We start from the raw sequence: 12,595 nt of genomic DNA, 5'->3' as shown, positions 1-12,595 counted from the left end.
CATCTTAACAATAATACCAGGTCCACACGTTCAAACTGTTTAACCTCCAAAGACCCGAGCTTTGGTTTGGTTTGCATTTTGCTTAGTTTTTTCGACTTACTTGGGATAAGGAGCAACCAGCAAACATAATAACTGGATAATATCTAATATCTGATTATTATGTTTATTACATTTACATTATATATATATATATATTTACTAGATTTACATTGTTATTACTATTATTATTTGTAGATAATACTAATAATATTAGTATTAACAATAGGCCCTTTTGAAAAAAAAAATAAAAAAACAACAAGACGACATGGTCATCAATATCCCCCGCCACATGTGATGTCTATGAGTCTATATCCAAAATAGTGATCAAGGGCCATAACTCTGTTAAATATTATCGCACAGGTCTCATTTTCGAACTTGATCAAGGTGTCCATGGTGTGAAGCTACACACTAAATTTACTAACAAACATTAAAAAAAACAAAAAAATTGCCTCTCCACATTTATAGCTACTTTTACATTGTGATATACAAGCATAAGTGATATTCATTTACTATCATTCCTTGTTGACCATTCAATTCAATATTTCCACAGAGTTTTGAGTTGGTGAGAAATAGCAAATGGAAATGGAAGGTGAGAAAAGCCGCTTTCACAAGTACCTAAAATAACTTCCACCTTGACTTCCACCTAGCATGTCAAGGTGGAACGTGCTGTTATAACCAACATTGTTACTGTTCTTCACAGGTTCTCATCAGGTGTTCTGTGATACGGAGTCATTGTTGGCCTGTGTTGGTTCACAGTGCATTTTCTGCACAGGAAAAGAACTAGCCAACAGAAGTCATCTTAGTAAAAAGCATCTTAAGGCTTAAACCACAGTGACAGAGGAAAATACAGAACCGGTAAGAAATTATTCTATTTCTGCACTAACCAACAACTTAATATCTACTTCTCAGAAAGTAAAGTATGTGATAATATTTCCTTGAAATTCTATGCTCTGTGTTGCTTGAAACTTATACAGAGATCTGTACATTGTCATATTCATTATTTTATGTTCTTATAATGGCATAACATTGCAGCTGAATAAAAACCTGGGAGATGAAGTTTGTCAGTGTTCTGCTGCTTGTCTGTAAACAGATTTGTAAACAGACACAGACATCCTTCACCTAAGCAACACCATTCTGCTTCTCCTAAGGGATCCTGTAAATACATTAAAAAAAAAAAGAAAATACAAAAACTTTAACATTAACCTAATTAATCCCATAAAGTTTTTCACATTAGATATATGTTGCATAATAATGAAATACAGCAATACTTAACTACGTGGCATGAGGCAGATTTTATTTGCTGCCAGTATGCATTAACTGGGACAAATATAATAGACAGTTTTAATATGTACCAAGTGTGATCTCTTTAAGAGTGTATAGTAAATACTCTGTAACTTTAAAAACTAGTTGTGAATAATGTATACGCAAAATACCTTGATGAGGTTTTTCTCTTTACTGCAGGGAACAGTGCTTCTAATGCATGCCATAGCTGCAGCTGACTGGTGCAAAAATTCCAAATTTGGGGGAGCCTTGAAGCTGCCAGCTGTCATTTCAATGGACAAAGGGGAACAAATGGAAGTCCTCAAAGAACTGCAGAGTTGGGAGGGTGAATTTGATGAGTCCTCTCCGATGGAAATGATGTCATTTGTTTTTGAAAAACATGATGACTATGAGAACTTCATTAAAGAAATAGTTGACAAAAAAAAACCTGAAAATATTTGCCAGGTTTGAGGAGGTTATGAACCTGAGTAAATAAATTAATCCAGGAAAACACCCCCTCCCACCCACACACACACACACACCATATATGTTGTATTTACTATTTTACTTTTTTGTATTTTGTATTGTATTTATAGTGTATTAAAATGGTTAAGAGTTGTTCAAGACAAATATGATACACACACCTTATATTTTGTATTTTATTACTGTATTTACTAATCTACTTTTTGTATTCTGTATTGTATTTAAATTTTGATAGTAACTAATATTTACTTTCAATTTAATCAGTTTAAATTTCATCTGCTTTTAATTGCACAACTTTATTTCTGTGCGAGGCTCTGATGAGAATTCTTCAGAACAGCATGGAGACGAGGGAGGGGGCTAAACGCTGATTGCCATTCATAACAGAGTTTGTGGAGTGCTGGTAAAAAAAAAAAAAACTTTAAGATCCCAATGCACCGTGGCATGAACCGTGGCATCTCCCTCAGACAGCGGAATAAACCATGGCATCTCGCCCAAACAGCGGCAAAAGTACTGGCATTAACCATGGCATGTTCCCTAAACAGTGGCATTAACCGTGGCACGGCGGCGGTGCCACAAAAAGTGTCACTGCACAGTGGCATTAACCGTGGCATGGCGGCGGTGCCACAAAAAGTGTCACTGCACAGTGGCATTAACCGTGGCATGGCGGCGGTGCCACAAAAAGTGTCACTGCACAGTGGCATTAACCGTGGCACTGCGATGGTGCCACAAAAAGTGTCACCGCTCGCTGCCAGTGCCACAAATCGGTCTTGCCCCTACTCGAGAATTGGCTTTACTGCCATTATCTGCTTCTCTAACATATATTAGTGTTTGTGTGTTTACAGTGTTTGCAAAATACCTGTCTACAGTCGAGCTTAATATCAGAATATTCTATTACTGTTAATCCCGCTATGAATATTAAAATACGCCGAATCATTTGTCCTGTATCACATAGCTACATGTATGACGTTTGCAGCAAAAACAATAAAAATAAAAACGCGTGAAAATCAGTTTAATATTCAGAGTTAAGATGGATTAAATGCGCTGTCAAACAGCGCTGAGTGGAGCGGGTGACCGGACCAAGAGGGCGGCCGTATTTCTCGCTGCGCAGCACCCCGAGCGGCGTCTACTCTGTTGCGCGAGCAAAGCATATTGGGAAATGGGTACCAATAATAGCTAAATTAGAGTTATTATTTCGTTTTGGTTTTCCTGTTTATTATTTGTTCTGTTTTGGGTTGGACAACGGAAATCAAACACCAATCCCTCAATTTTTGGTCATACAAGAAAACAGGAAAACGAAATATCGAGTGGTTATTTTGTTTTTCGTTTGCCAGGTTGAATGGAATACTGGAATGATCGGATGATACACGGACCGAACTCAAGGATCCCAACAACAAATTAAAGCTGCAAGCAGCGATGGACGGGTCCTCGCATCCACGCTGGTCGGTGAATCCACGCACGTCCACCAGGTGGCGCTGTGACTGAGAGTGTATGTCGGCCTCTGAATCGCATCTGGACCAGAGTCCAATCATACATGTAAAATTTCAGCCAGACTGTAGCATGTTCAGAGCAGTTATAGAGCATTTCCTGTCTATCCACCAGGTGGCGCTGCGACTGAGAATGTATTTCAAGCAGTGGATGTGATCAGGGCTGGACTCTGATCAGTCATGAAAAGTTTAAGGCTGATTGGAAAACATACAGGCTACTTATAAAGCATTTCCTGTCCATCCAACAGGTGGCGCCATGACTGAAAGGGTATGTTGGCCTATGGAATTGATCAGGATTGCAGTGTGATTACACATGTAAAGTTTGAGGCAGATTGGTGCATTCAGAGGATAGTTATAAAGCAGCTGTTGTTTCATGGCGAAGCATCAAAACTGTGATGGTCGTCATGGCCACACCATTTGGCTTCTGGTTGAACTTTTGATAACTTTTCATCACCAAGTCCTGCTGTGTGGACTGACAAAATTTCAGGTCTCCTGGAATTAGCCCCTTGGAGGTATTCACTCTCAAAAATGAGAAAAATCATCAAAAATCTCACAATCAATCCAAGATGGCCAACTTCCTGTTGGATTTAGGGCATGGCTCCAAGAGGCTTTTTTGTGCGTCCTGATGTGCTCTATAAGCCTCCCAAATTTCATGGATGTAGGTGAAACGTGCTGGGGGGGCTGTTTGTTAAAAATACTGTAGGGGGCGCTATAGCATGTGCAGTGCCGAGATGCATACAGTGTTGTTCCTTGGGTCGATGGTGATGTGTGTGGTAATTTTTGTGAGCATTGGAGTATTCCTAACCTGTCAGAAAGGGCTTTGTTTTTCATGGCGATATTTGGTTGCTACGGCAACAGCGTTGCATGAAATGTCACACCCTTCACAGTGTGGGATTGTCAAGAGGTGAAGACTCGACTGACCAATTTCCAGCATGATATCACCAAGTTTGGGGCCATTGTACCTGAAAATATAAGACCTTAAACTTACTATTACCAACAGGTGGCGCTATGACTTTTTCAAAATTTATGAGTGTGGATGTGTTCAGACTGGACCTGGTATCCAGCATGTGAAGTCTGAGGCAGATAGAATGTTGTTCAGCTGAGATATGAATCGTTAAATTTTCATGGCGAAACATCGAAATTGGTTTGGCCGCCACAGACACGCCCTTTGATGACAAGTCACCATTTTCACTGGGATGCATCATCAATGTGTTCAGGCTGTTGTCACTGCATTTGAAGTGAATATGATCAACCGGGTAACAATAGGGCATGAAAGTGTAAAAGATGTCTATTTCCTGAAACCACAAGGTGGCGCTATGACTGTCAATGAATATCCCTATGTGGATGACATCAGGACAGGACTGTCATCATACATGTAAAGTTTCAGGCAGATTGGAGCATGCTGAGAAGAATTAGACACCACTTCCTGTTTCATGGCGAAGGATCAGTTTTTTGAGGCTCTGCCATGGCCACACCTTTTGGCTTCTGGTTGAGTTTTTGATAACTTTTCATCAGAAAGGTCTGGTGCATGTACTGGCCAAATTTCAGTTCTCTCAACATACCCCCTAGGAGCTATTAATTTTGACAAATGTACAGCAAATTCAAGATGGCCGACTTCCTGTTGGGTTTAGGGTGTGGCTGTGATTGACTTTTTGGTGTGTCCTGATGTGGTGCATATGCCCACCAAATATTGTAGCTGTAAATGAAACATTGTGGAAGTTGGCCTAATGACCACTTTTTCAATTTTGTAGGTGGCGCTATAGAGCCATTTTGCCACACACATGTGCAACTCCCATAAAATATCAAAGTTTTCGCCAGTGCTGATGTGCACGCCAAATTTCACGCGTTTTGGTTTATGATAAGGCCCCCAAAAAGGCAATTCATTTGCCGGGAGAAATTAATTTTGACAAATTTACAGCAAATTGAAGATGGCTGACTTCCTGTTGGGTTTAGGGCGTGGCTGTCATTGACTTTTTGGTGTGTCCTGATGTGGTGCATATGCCCACCAAATATTGTAGCTGTAAATGAAACATTGTGGAAGTTAGCCTAATGACCACTTTTCAATTTTGCAGGTGGCGCTATAGAGCCATTTTGCCACGCACATGCGCAACTCCCATAAAATATCAAATTTTTCGCCAGTCCTGATGTGCACGCCAAATTTCACGCGTTTTGGAATATGATAAGGCCGCCAAAAAGCCAATTTACTTTACGGGAGAAAACAGAAAATAAAATAATAATAATAATTAAAGCTGCAAGCAGCGATGGACGGGTCCTCGCATCCACGCTGGTCGGCGAATCCACGCACGTCCACCAGGTGGCGCTGCGACTGAGAGTGTATGTCGGCCTCTGAATCGCATCTGGACCAGAGTCCAATCATACATGTAAAATTTCAGCCAGACTGTAGCATGTTCAGAGCAGTTATAGAGCATTTCCTGTCTATCCACCAGGTGGCGCTGTAACTCAGAGTGTATTTCACACAGTGGATGTGATGAGGGTTGGACTCTGATCACTCATGAAAAGTTTCAGGCTGATTTGATCATGTAGAGGCCAGTTATACAGAATTTACTGTCCCTCCAACACGTGGCGCCACGACTGAGAGTGTCTGTTGGCCTGTAGATGTGATCAGGATTGGATTGTGATCACACATGGAAAGTTTGAGGCAGATTGGAGCATGCAGAGGAGAGTTATACAGCAGTTGATGTTTCATGGCGAAGCATCAAAACGCTGATGGTCGCCATGGCCACACCATTTGGCTTCTGGTTAAACTTTTGATAACTTTTCATCACCAAGTCCTGCTGTGTGGACTGACAAAATTTCAGGTCTCCTGGAATTATCCCCTCGGAGGTATTAACTCTCAAAAATGAGAAAAATCATCAAAAATCTCACAATTAATCCAAGATGGCCGACTTCCTGTTGGGTTTAGGACATGGCTCCAAGAGGCTTTTTTGTGCGTCCTGATGTGCTCTATAAGCCTCCCAAACTTCATGGATGTAGGTGAAATGTGCTGGGGGGGCTGTTTGTTAAAAATACTGTAGGGGGCGCTATAGCATGTGCAGTGCCGAGATGCATACTGTGTCGTTCCTTGGGTCGATGGTGATGTGTGTGGTAATTTTAGTGAGCATTGGAGTATTTCTAACCTGTCAAATAGCACTTTGTTTTGCATGGCGATATTTGGTTGCTACGGCAACAGCGTTGCATGAAATGTCACACCCTTGACAATGTGGGATTGTCAAGAGGTGAAGACTCGACTGACCAATTTCCAGCATGATATCACCAAGTTTGGGGCCATTGTACCTGAAAATATAAGGCCTTAAACTTACTATTACCAACAGGTGGCGCTATGACTTTTTCAGAATTTATGAGTGTGGATGTGTTCAGACTGGACCTGGTGTCCAGCATGTGAAGTCTGAGGCAGATAGGATGTTGTTCAGCTGAGATATGAATCGTTACATTTTCATGGCGAAACATCGAAATTGGTTTGGCCGCCACAGACACGCCCTTTGATGACAAGTCACCATTTTCACTGGGATGCATCATCAATGTGTTTAGGCTGTTGTCACTGCATTTGAAGTGAATATGATCAACCGGGTAACAATAGGGCTTGAAAGTGTAAAAGATGTCTATTTCCTGAAACCACAAGGTGGCGCTATGACTGTCAATGAATATCCCTATGTGGATGACATCAGGACAGGACTGTCATCATACATGTAAAGTTTCAGGCAGATTGGAGCATGTTGAGAAGAATTAGACACCAATTCCTGTTTCATGGCGAAGGATCAGTTGTTTGAGGCTCCGCCATGGCCACACCTTTTGGCTTCTGGTTGAGTTTTTGATAACTTTTCATCAGAAAGGTCTGGTGCATGTACTGGCCAAATTTCAGTTCTCTCAGACTTATCCACTAGGAGCTATAAATTTTGACAAATGTACAGCAAATTCAAGATGGCCGACTTCCTGTTGGGTTTAGGGTGTGGCTGTGATTGACTTTTTGGTGTGTCCTGATGTGGTGCATATGCCCACCAAATATTGTAGCTGTAAATAAAACATTGTGGAAGTTGGCCTAATGACCACTTTTTCAATTTTGCAGGTGGCGCTATAGAGCCATTTTTTCACACATATGCGCAACTCCCATAAAATATCAAATTTTTCGCCAGTCCTGATGTGCACGCCAAATTTCACGCGTTTTGGTTCATGATAAGGCCGCCAAAAAGGCAAGTCATTTCCCGAGGAGCGATTAAGTTTGAAAAATTTACAGCAAATTGAAGATGGCCGACTTCCTGTTGGGTTTAGGGCGTGGCTGTAATTGACTTTTTGGTGTGTCCAGATGTTCTGCATATGCCCACCAAATATTGTAGCTGTACATGAAACATTGTGGCAGTTGGCCTAATGACTACTTTTTCAACTTTGCAGGTGGCGCTATAGAGCCATTTTGGCACGCACATGCGCAACTCCCATAAAATATCAAATTTTTCGCCAGTCCTGATGTGCATGCCAAATTTCACGCGTTTTGGAGTATGATAAGGCCGCCAAAAAGCCAATTTACTTTACGGGAGAAAAAAAAAAAAAAAAAATAATAATAATAATAATAATAAACCCTAGGGTTTCAATAGGGTCCTTGGAACCGCTGGTGCCTTGGACAGTCGGTGCCCTGGCACCGCCTGTCCTTCGCACCCTCGGTGCTCGGACCCTAATAATTAAAGCTGCAAGCAGCGATGGACGGGTCCTCGCATCCACGCTGGTCGGTGAATCCACGCACGTCCACCAGGTGGCGCTGTGACAGAGTGTATGTCGGCCTCTGAATCGCATCTGGACCAGAGTCCAATCATACATGTAAAATTTCAGCCAGACTGTAGCATGTTCAGAGCAGTTATAGAGCATTTCCTGTCTATCCACCAGGTGGCGCTGTAACTCAGAGTGTATTTCACACAGTGGATGTGATGAGGGTTGGACTCTGATCACTCATGAAAAGTTTCAGGCTGATTTGATCATGTAGAGGCCAGTTATACAGAATTTACTGTCCCTCCAACACGTGGCGCCACGACTGAGAGTGTCTGTTGGCCTGTAGATGTGATCAGGATTGGATTGTGATCACACATGGAAAGTTTGAGGCAGATTGGAGCATGCAGAGGAGAGTTATACAGCAGTTGATGTTTCATGGCGAAGCATTAAAACGCTGATGGTCGCCATGGCCACGCCATTTGGCTTCTGGTTAAACTTTTGATAACTTTTCCAAACCAAGTCCTGCTGTGTGGACTGACAAAATTTCAGGTCTCCTGGAATTATCCCCTAGGAGGTATTAACTCTCAAAAATGAGAAAAATCATCAAAAATCTCACAATTAATCCAAGATGGCCGACTTCCTGTTGGGTTTAGGACATGGCTCCAAGAGGCTTTTTTGTGCGTCCTGATGTGCTCTATAAGCCTCCCAAACTTCATGGATGTAGGTGAAATGTGCTGGGGGGGCTGTTTGTTAAAAATACTGTAGGGGGCGCTATAGCATGTGCAGTGCCGAGATGCATACGGTGTCGTTCCTTGGGTCGATGGTGATGTGTGTGGTAATTTTAGTGAGCATTGGAGTATTTCTAACCTGTCAAATAGCACTTTGTTTTGCATGGCGATATTTGGTTGCTACGGCAACAGCGTTGCATGAAATGTCACACCTTTGACAATGTGGGATTGTCAAGAGGTGAAGACTCAACTGACCAATTTCCAGCATGATATCACCACGTTTGGGGCCATTGTACCTGAAAATATAAGGCCTTAAACTTACTATTACCAACAGATGGCGCTATGACTTTTTCAGAATTTATGAGTGTGGATGTGTTCAGACTGGACCTGGTATCCATCATGTGAAGTTTGGGGCAGATAGGATCTTGTTCAGCTGAGATATGAATCGTTAAATTTTCATGGCGAAACATCGAAATTGGTTTGGCCGCCACAGACACGCCCTTTGATGACAAGTCACCATTTTCACTGGGATGCATCATCAATGTGTTTAGGCTGTTGTCACTGCATTTGAAGTGAATATGATCAACCGGGTAACAATAGGGCATGAAAGTGTAAAAGATGTCTATTTCCTGAAACCACAAGGTGGCGCTATGACTGTCAATCAATATCCCTATGTGGATGACATCAGGACAGGACTGTCATCATACATGTAAAGTTTCAGGCAGATTGGAGCATGTTGAGAAGAATTAGACACCAATTCCTGTTTCATGGCGAAGGATCAGTTGTTTGAGGCTCCACCATGGCCACACCTTTTGGCTTCTGGTTGAGTTTTTGATAACTTTTCATCAGAAAGGTCTGGTGCATGTACTGGCCAAATTTCAGTTCTCTCAGACTTATCCACTAGGAGCTATAAATTTTGACAAATGTACAGCAAATTCAAGATGGCCGACTTCCTGTTGGGTTTAGGGTGTGGCTGTGATTGACTTTTTGGTGTGTCCTGATGTGGTGCATATGCCCACCAAATATTGTAGCTGTAAATAAAACATTGTGGAAGTTGGCCTAATGACCACTTTTTCAATTTTGCAGGTGGCGCTATAGAGCCATTTTTCCACACATATGCGCAACTGCCATAAAATATCAAATTTTTCACCAGTCCGGATGTGCACGCCAAATTTCACGCGTTTTGGTTCATGATAAGGCCCCCAAAAAGGCAACTCATTTACCGGGAGAAATTAATTTTGACAAATTTACAGCAAATTCAAGATGGCCGACTTCCTGTTGGGTTTAGGGCGTGGCTGTCATTGACTTTTTGGTGTGTCCTGATGTGGTGCATATGCCCACCAAATATTGTAGCTGTAAATGAAACATTGTGGAAGTTAGCCTAATGACCACTTTTCAATTGTGCAGGTGGCGCTATAGAGCCATTTTGCCACACACATGCGCAACTCCCATAAAATATCAAATTTTTCGCCAGTCCTGATGTGCATGCCAAATTTCACGCGTTTTGGAGTATGATAAGGCCGCCAAAAAGCCAATTTACTTTACGGGAGAAAAAAATAAAATAAAAAATAATTAAAGCTGCAAGTCGCGATGGACGGGTCCTCGCATCCACGCTGGTCGGCGAATCCATGCACGTCCACCAGGTGGCACTGTGACTGAGAGTGTGTGCTGGCCTCTGAATCACATCTGGACCAGAGTTTAATCACACGTAAAATTTCAGCCAGATTGGAGCATGTTCAGACTAGTTATACAGCATTTCCTGCCCATCCACCACCAGGTGGCGCTGTAACTCAGAGTGTATTTCAAACAGTGGATGTGATGAGGGCTGGACTCTGATCACTCATGAAAAGTTTCAGGCTGATTTGATCATGTAGAGGCCAGTTATACAGCATTTACTGTCCCTCCAACAGGTGGCGCTGCGACTGAGAGTGTCTGTTGGCCTGTAGATGTGATCAGGATTGGATTGTGATCACACATGGAAAGTTTGAGGCAGATTGGAGCATGCAGAGGAGAGTTATACAGCAGTTGTTGTTTCATGGCGAAGCATCAAAACTCTAATGGTCGCCATGGCCACGCCATTTGGCTTCTGGTTAAACTTTTGATAACTTTTCCAAACCAAGTCCTGCTGTGTGGACTGACAAAATTTCAGGTCTCCTGGAATTATCCCCGAGGAGGTATTAACTCTCAAAAATGAGAAAAATCATCAAAAATCTCACAATCAATCCAAGATGGCCAACTTCCTGTTGGGTTTAGGACATGGCTCCAAGAGGCTTTTTTGTGCGTCCTGATGTGCTCTATAAGCCTCCCAAATTTCATGGATGTAGGTGAAACGTGCTGGGGGGGCTGTTTGTTAAAAATACTGTCGGGGGCGCTATAGCATGTGCAGTGCCGAGATACATACAGTGTTGTTCCTTGGGTCAATGGTGATGTGTGTGGTAATTTTTGTGAGCATTGGAGTATTCCTAACCTGTCAGAAAGGGCTTTGTTTTTCATGGCGATATTTGGTTGCTACGGCAACAGCGTTGCATGAAATGTCACACCCTTCACAGTGTGTGATTGTCAAGAGGTGAAGACTCGACTGACCAATTTCCAGCATGATATCACCAAGTTTGGGGCCATTGTACCTGAAAATATAAGGCCTTAAACTTACTATTACCAACAGATGGCGCTATGACTTTTTCAAAATTTATGAGTGTGGATGTGTTCAGACTGGACCTGGTATCCAGCATGTGAAGTCTGAGGCAGATAGGATGTTGTTCAGCTGAGATATGAATTGTTAAATTTTCATGGCGAAACATCGAAATTGGTTTGGCCGCCACAGACACGCCCTTTGATGACAAGTCACCATTTTCACTGGGATGCATCATCAATGTGTTCAGCCTGTTGTCACCGCATTTGAAGTGAATATGATCAACCGGGTAACAATAGGGCATGAAAGTGTAAAAGATGTCTATTTCCTGAAACCACAAGGTGGCGCTATGACTGTCAATCAATATCCCTATGTGGATGACATCAGGACAGGACTGTCATCATACATGTAAAGTTTCAGGCAGATTGGAGCATGTTGAGAAGAATTAGACACCAATTCCTGTTTCATGGCAAAGGATCAGTTGTTTGAGGCTCCGCCATGGCCACACCTTTTGGCTTCTGGTTGAGTTTTTGATAACTTTTCATCAGAAAGGTCTGGTGCATGTACTGGCCAAATTTCAGTTCTCTCAGACTTATCCACTAGGAGCTATAAATTTTGACAGATGTACAGCAAATTCAAGATGGCCGACTTCCTGTTGGGTTTAGGGTGTGGCTGTGATTGACTTTTTGGTGTGTCCTGATGTGGTGCATATGCCCACCAAATATTGTAGCTGTAAATAAAACATTGTGGAAGTTGGCCTAATGACCACTTTTTCAATTTTGCAGGTGGCGCTATAGAGCCATTTTTCCACACATATGCGCAACTCCCATAAAATATCAAATTTTTCGCCAGTCCTGATGTGCACGCCAAATTTCACGCGTTTTGGTTCATGATAAGGCCGCCAAAAAGGCAATTCATTTCCCGAGGAGCGATTAAGTTTGAAAAATTTACAGCAAATTGAAGATGGCCGACTTCCTGTTGGGTTTAGGGCGTGGCTGTAATTGACTTTTTGGTGTGTCCGGATGTTCTGCATACGCCCACCAAATATTGTAGCTGTACATGAAACATTGTGGCAGTTGGCCTAATGACTACTTTTTCAACTTTGCAGGTGGCGCTATAGAGCCATTTTGCCACGCACATGCGCAACTCCCATAAAATATCAAATTTTTCGCCAGTCCTGATGTGCATGCCAAATTTCACGCGTTTTGGAGTATGACAAGGCCGCCAAAAAGCCAATTTACTTCACGGGAGAAAAA

General features: G+C 42.3%; 1 long non-coding RNA gene across 1 annotated transcript; it reads right to left on the bottom strand.

Annotated features, from left to right (window-relative positions):
* Window positions 1-3,779: 3,779 nt before the first annotated feature.
* Window positions 3,780-12,595, bottom strand: LOC127537422 (uncharacterized). The gene is made up of 3 exons (XR_007947045.1): window positions 11,426-12,595; window positions 6,561-6,651; window positions 3,780-4,228 (listed from the first exon to the last, which is right to left on the bottom strand). It is a non-coding gene; the product is annotated as an uncharacterized LOC127537422 (long non-coding RNA).

The sequence above is a fragment of the Acanthochromis polyacanthus genome, chromosome 15 (genome assembly GCF_021347895.1).
Source record: "Acanthochromis polyacanthus isolate Apoly-LR-REF ecotype Palm Island chromosome 15, KAUST_Apoly_ChrSc, whole genome shotgun sequence".
In the NCBI taxonomy this organism is placed as follows: Eukaryota; Metazoa; Chordata; class Actinopteri; family Pomacentridae; genus Acanthochromis; species Acanthochromis polyacanthus.
Note: the sequence above shows the minus strand (reverse complement) of the source record. Positions and strands in the feature narration are given on the sequence as shown.